Source organism: Elaeis guineensis, chromosome 6, assembly GCF_000442705.2.
Source record: "Elaeis guineensis isolate ETL-2024a chromosome 6, EG11, whole genome shotgun sequence".
NCBI lineage: Eukaryota > Viridiplantae > Streptophyta > Magnoliopsida > Arecales > Arecaceae > Elaeis > Elaeis guineensis.
The window spans coordinates 127,714,866-127,721,877 of record NC_025998.2 but is presented as its reverse complement, the minus strand read 5'-3'; the positions used below and the strand labels follow the sequence as shown (position 1 = coordinate 127,721,877).

The 7,012-nt window shown below is 37.6% G+C and overlaps 1 pseudogene; it reads left to right on the top strand.

The window, feature by feature from the left end:
- The first annotated feature begins 701 nt into the window (after positions 1-701).
- LOC105046692 (UDP-glycosyltransferase 83A1-like) lies at positions 702-3,131 on the top strand (annotated as a pseudogene).
- The last annotated feature ends 3,881 nt before the right edge of the window (positions 3,132-7,012 follow it).

Here is a 7,012-nt window from a genome sequence, read left to right as displayed (position 1 = left end):
TAACAGTAGAAAACTTGAAGAAAAGGAAGATACCAGGTATGCAAAGTTGCCTCCTATGCTATATTAATGATGAAATTGTAGAGCTTTTGTTCTTATTTTGCAGGTATTCAATGGTCATTTGGAAAAAGATAACTCAAAAGCTTCATACTCCTCTTTCTCCACACAACATCGAAATAATATGGAAAGATTGGTGAAGGCTGCTTCCACTAAATATTCAAAATCGAGCTTGAGACAGTTTTATGCTGGGCAATCTGCAAATTAAGAGAGAAATAAGAGGATTTTTTTTTTTTTGAAGCACTCTCTTAAAGCATGATCTACAATCGCTCAATCTTCCTCTTGGACAATTGGACCTCATGCTATAAAGAAAATACAAAGCAAGGATTAGAAAAGATGATTTCACAACTTAAAATAAGGAGCTGAGATAGCGGATAAAAATCAGTGTAATAGAAGAAGAATAGCTACAGAATTATAATTTTAGGAAACTACTAAAAAATCAATCAAGGTTGTCAACAGCAGTAGGTCAGCAGTGGACTACTCAAAACCCAATTAGGCCATTCCATCTTATAAGTATCTTTTGTAATATATTGTACATTACCTAATAAAAAATTTGGGGTGGTCGATCTCCTATCACTAGAAGACTAAACCTCCCCTTTTCCATCCAAAAAAAAAAAAAAAAAAAGAAAAAAACAAACCCGGGCCTGCTTATCCTCATACCCGTTATAAAAATAGAGATCGCAGAAGAGACCGGATACAATTGTTTGCAGCAATGGCTTCTCCTCATGCCATCGTCATACCTTTTCCAGCGCAAGGACATGTCATTCCCTTAATAGCTCTCTGCCACTCCTTGGTTGCCCATGGCTTCAAGATCCCATTCATCAATTCTGAGTTCAACCATGAGCGTGTTGTTGCTTCCTTGTCCCAGAACGGTGGTGATGGAATGGAAGGGATCCAGATGGTTTCCTTCCCGGAAGGATTGGCACCTGGTAAAGACCGTAATGATATCCCAAGATGAACACATCAGGAGGTGACCGGGTTACATGCGTTATCGCCGATGGGGGGGGGGGCATGGGGTGCGCTCTCGAAGTGGCGCAAAAGATGGGCATCCGGTCGGCTGCCTTTGGGCCTGCGTCTGCTGCAGTGTTTGCACTATGTCGGAGCATTCCCAAGATGATCCAGGATGGTACCATTGATGCCGAAGGTAAGATTTGGTTTTTGCTCATTTTTCCCTGACCAGCAAAACAATTCAGAGCATGGTGATTCAACTTTTCAATCTTTTCAACATTCTAATTATTTAAAAAATGTAGGAGAAAGTGATTAAAAGCCCAACAAGTATGAATTTATTCCTGACCCATATTCTAATTCCTCTTTGATGAAAATATTATTAATTGATATACAATCCTTGTGAAACATTAGCACATACCAATCATTTGTAATAATGTTCGTATTGCCATAGTTTTGAAGATCAAATATGGTTCTCTCTCTCTCTCTCTCTTGATTAGTTAAGTTTTCATGTGGCATACAGTTTTTTATTCTGGAAATTCATGAGCAAAACCAGAGGGAAGCCAAATCATCCAAAACCTTATGTGGATGATTTTGCAAACAAAAAGCAGAGAACATGATTTAATAATACGGTCAACATGATATGCAGTTGTTACTTGGTGAACATTAGCAGGAATCAAATTAATGGAAGAAAAGGGTTGTGTTTTAATGAAGATGAAAGAAAGAAAAAGAAAATGTGAAGAAAAAAATTCCATCAAACTACTGGTAGTAAGTATTAGTAGTCACCATTGGTTTCCTTCAGTTGTTTAGTTGTTATTTAGATGTAACTTCTATTGGGGAAACTGGTTGCACTCACATAGCAAGCACGTGTTTATTTATTTATTTATTTTTAAAACAACTCCACATGTGAGGACAAGTTCCAGGATAAGAAAATAATCATCAACCATCTTTTCTATTTGCATTTCATGCAGGAATGCCAGAAAGGAGTGAGACGTTCCAGCTGAGCCCTGGCATGCCATGTGTGAACACAAGCCAACTTTCATGGAATTGTGCCGGTGATCTCGAAGCAGGAGTCTTCTTCAAGCTCATAGTCAGTAATAATCAAGCAATGAAGCTTGCTGAAACAATCATTTGCAACACCTTCTATGACCTTGAGTCACCATCATTCCCCCCCTTTCCAAACTTGGTGCCTGTTGGACCATTACTCACAAGCCAACAGTTTGGAAAGGCAGTTGGGCATTTCTGGCAAGTGGATGCAACCTGCATGAGTTGACTGGATGAACAACCTGCTAACTCTGTCATCTATGTGGCATTTGGGAGCTCAGCAGTCTTCAACCAGCACCAATTCCAGGAGCTTGCACTTGGGCTTGAACTCTCTGGCCATCCATTCCTGTGGGTCATAAGACACGATCTTGCAGATGGGATAGATGATTCCTGGTTAGATGGGTTTCGAGATAGAGTTAAAGGCCATGGAAAACTGGTAGGATGGTCTCCTCAACAGCAGGTACTGGCTCACCCTTCCATTGCCTGCTTCTTCTCTCATTGTGGTTGGAATTCAACACTGGAAGGGGTGAAAAATGAAGTTCCTTTCCTCTGCTGGCCTTCTTTGGTCGATCAGTTCCTCAACCGGACCTATATTTGTGATGTTTGGAAGACTGGTTTGAGCATAGATCCTGATGACAAAGGATTTGTTCCAAGGGAGCAGATCAAAGAGAAGGTGGACCAAATATTTGGCAATGAGGAGATAAAGGCCAGGGCCTTAATGTGGAAAGATATCGCTAGTAGGTGCACTAAGGAAGGAGGGTCTTCCTACAAGAATTTCAAGAGCTTTGTGGATGCCATGAAAGAATGACAAGTTCTTTAGCTTAGCAATAAGGCACATGTACCTTTTGTGTTTGCTTCATCCAACTCAAGATTAATGTCTAATGAATGTGCTATATGTGTAGCATTTGGAGACAGCCAATGAAATGGTCAATGTATTTATTGATATTTAAGTATCACCCTTCTTTTTCATGCGGTAGATTTTGTTTGGGATAGGGTCTTTGAGGGAAATATTCTGATCTGGGAGACTGCTTTGTGGATTTGATGTTGGTGTTCTTGAAAAATAAGCAATGCAATTGACAGCTAGTTTATATTGTGGGTTTGTTCATGGGGCCAGACTGACTTCTCTCTATTTCCCCTCTTCAATGCAATGAGAGGTGGACAGAACCCACCATTTTGCTCAAAAAAGGAAAACAAAAATATTACCGTTGCCCTCGTAATGGCATCATATGAATTTAAAATTACTAATTAATTTTCCGAACCAACTTATTTCTGCCGTTTATAATAAATGATTCTAACATCACATACTTCTTAGTCTTGGAGCCCTCAAAAGGTTTATCAAAATGGAATGTAGAAAGCATCGTATAACCCCACCTCCTTCCAATGTATCAACTGTGCCTCGTTGAAATAATATGTTGAGAGGCATTCTACATCTAAAATTTAATTCTTCTTGATCGACATGTCTTCCAAGTTGACAAGAAGCTCAGCCTTGAGTTAACAAACTCATAATTTTCTTTAGGGCCTCATCATGATCTTCGCCAATGCTTCCATCTATCTACCAAATAAGCAGTGTTTTCAAGAACTCAATTGCCTTTTGCCAAGTACCATTTTGGTTAGGAAACTAGTTCTATTGTTGATTTCATATAAGAAATCGTGGTACTGAATCAGCTGTGATGATAAAATATTTCTTTGGTTGCTGAGGCGTCCATGCTTCTACGCGCTAGAACTAGTGGGGAAAGATTGACCAATCACTAATATTTGAAAAACGAAGTGTATCTAAAACTCTCTTGAGAGAGATTGGACCACGTCCAATCTGATTCATTGAGAGGATGGGAAAAAAAAAAAAAAATACTAGCACACATTCAAAACTTACGAAATTTTAAATCGAAAGGAGATAGTAAATGGGGCTGAAGCTCATATATTGACACCCCAACATGCATTAGGAAGAGGTTCTTGTTCAACCGCTGAAAGCTGGCAACCCACCACATATTTATAGCCATCGACCACAGCAAAGAAAGTTCAAAACCAAGCAAGCTAAAGGGACTGCAGATACCGATCGTGGATGAAAATTCAAACAAAAATGTAATTAAATATTGGGTAGCAGCGTAATTAGATTGTGTTTCTTTGTTTTTTTTGGTAGCTTATCTTTTCTTAACCAGCCAAAATGGACCCATTGTGGGCGAAAGTCTGCAGGCGCAACAAACTTCAACCCATGTTCAGAGAGGGAAAAAACAAAAAACGGCTGAGCACTCCCACCGTGGATTTGGCCGGGGCGCTATGGTAGTTACGGACTCTTTGAGATTGGTACAAATAGCCGGTGACTGTTGGGGGGCTGCTGCCACTACAAAAAAATAAGTTATTAACTACGAAAAAATTTTATCATGAATAAATCAAATTCATCACTAATAATAATTAACGATAAAAATTTTGTCGCTACAATTTCATCACAAAAAATGCTGTCATTGATAATATTTTATGACAAAAAATCTATTTTCATCGTAAATAACATTAATTTACGATAAAAAATTTTAATCATAAAAAATAAAAAAATTTATTCATAAATAAAATAATTTACGATAAAAATAATAGTCGCTAATAATAATTAATAACGATGAAAATATATATGTCGCTATTATTAACTTTTAGCGACGATAATTTTTCATCGTAAAAAAATTTATTTAATAAAAAATAATAATTAAAAAATTTTAGTGACTAATTTTTACGTCGTAAATAAATATTTTTTCGACGAAACTTTACGTCGCTAATAAGTATTTGCGATGAAAATTTTTCGTCACTGTTAATTATATATTTTTTAAAAAATTAAATCATTTTTATAATTTTTTATGATAAATATTTCATCGGTAATAATTCTGTTGCTAATTATTTTTTTTTAAATTTTGGATATACTTTTCTAAGTTATATGTATAATATTTTTTATAAATTAAAAAATTTGAATAAAAAATTTACACAATAAAATGATAAATAAATTTTATTATTTTATTATATCAAATTAAAATTACTAGAATTTTAAAAAAATATATCAAAGAGCCATCACATATCGGCATGTGGAGAACGAGGTAGGGATGGAGAATGCTCGACGGAGCTCGGACCGACAATGGAGCTCGGACCGGCCTGCTGCCGCCTCAGCATCTGGATCGTCTGCTCCATCTGTACCATCCGATCCATCATCTGGATCTAAAATTGCTGATACTAGTTGATGCGTTCGGTCAGCTCCTAAGCTCGCTGCTCAGCCTGCTGTCGATCCTCAGCAGCCTGCCTCTGTACCTCTATCAACCGAGCCTGGCATATAGAATGGATCTCAATCCTAGATGATCGTGAAGATGAAGGAGCAGTGATCCCATATCCTAGACCTCTAACATAACAGGATCTCGTACCGAGCATCTGATCACAGATCTCATCATTTATGGGTGCGGTCAAGCCCTCAGGAATAGGCTGGGATCTCATGTCGGTCATACGATCCTGAAAATAAAAATTAGAGTTATTTTAATTTTTTAATAAAGATCAAATTATGAATAAAAAATTAATTAAAAAAACTTACAAAAAGCTCCTAGCTCCCCGTTGTCCACTCCCCCGACCATCGCTGGTGGATCCGCTGGTAGATATTGATCCTACCAGGAAGTTTGCCACTCTCAGCATCTCTCTGCAATTTGAGAATTATTTAAAATTTTTTTAAATAATTAAAAAAATATATCATAATTAAAAATTTAAAAAATACGTACCATGTGCTCCATGTGGTGAGCAAATGATCTCGAACCCCCACAATGCGACATGATCTGTCTCGTCCGATTCACCGTATTCTAGGCACATCGTCTCTGTAAAATTAGCAGTAAAATTAGTAGATAACAAATATAATTTAAGAATAAATGATTAAGTCATTAAAATCTAAAAAAAATTAGATGTGTAACCTGATATGCCGGATCATCGTAATGCTGGCATATGGTAGTCCAATCATCGATGGTGATGCTGTCGTAGGGCTGCAGCCGTGCTGCCTCCTGCCCATCAGCTTGCACCACCCAGTACCAATGCTGATGCATGTGGCCACGATAATCCTTGAAGCGCAAGGATAGATGGATATCGATCGCTCACCTCACATGATCATCCTCGAAATCGACGATGTCAAATACACCCTGCAAATAACAAACATTAAAAGAATACTATACAATTAAATATTCATAATATAATTTATTTTACCTATAAGTGGGTGTACAAAATCTGTCTTTGAGCCAGGACAATATGACGCCAATCGAAGAGCATCACCGGGGAATAGCTGTAGTATATGATGCCCAGCTCAGTCTGCCATGGCTCACACCATCCCCTAATGGGTCTAGTGTAGCCAGTCGGTATCTCTATCCAGAGATGCTATCCCGGGTGCTCACGTCTCTAATGCTCTAAAGCGAGGTTCTTCGATGGACTTCACCCTCGCCTGACCACCGATGTAGACTTACCTGAAACAATAATAAATAAATCATTAGTATAATCTAAATAAAAAAATCAAATTTGATTATATATAAAGTGTAATTATTAATATCACTGGGACCAGCCTCACTAGGATCCGCCTCACTGGGACTCGGCTTAGTCGTAGTCGGCTCACTGGGACCTGCCAGTGCAGGATCCTCTGACACTAGAGCTGGTGAGGCCATGGAGATTGGTGAAGGTGCCTCAACCTCTGAGCTATCTACAGGTAACTGTAAACGTGACCATCGTCGTCTATCTCCTAGTGCCATATCTGCAAGAATTGAGATGTAAATAAATATAATATTATATAATAATAATAATCAAATAATATTCTAATGAATACAATTATATCGCATACTATTATTGTAATACAAAATTAAATGAAGAATAAAGATCTACTCATCAATATTTGTATCTTCCTCGATATGTAGATCCTCATTCGAATCATAGTAATCGATATATGTATTATCTTCTATCGATATATGTATTATCTTCT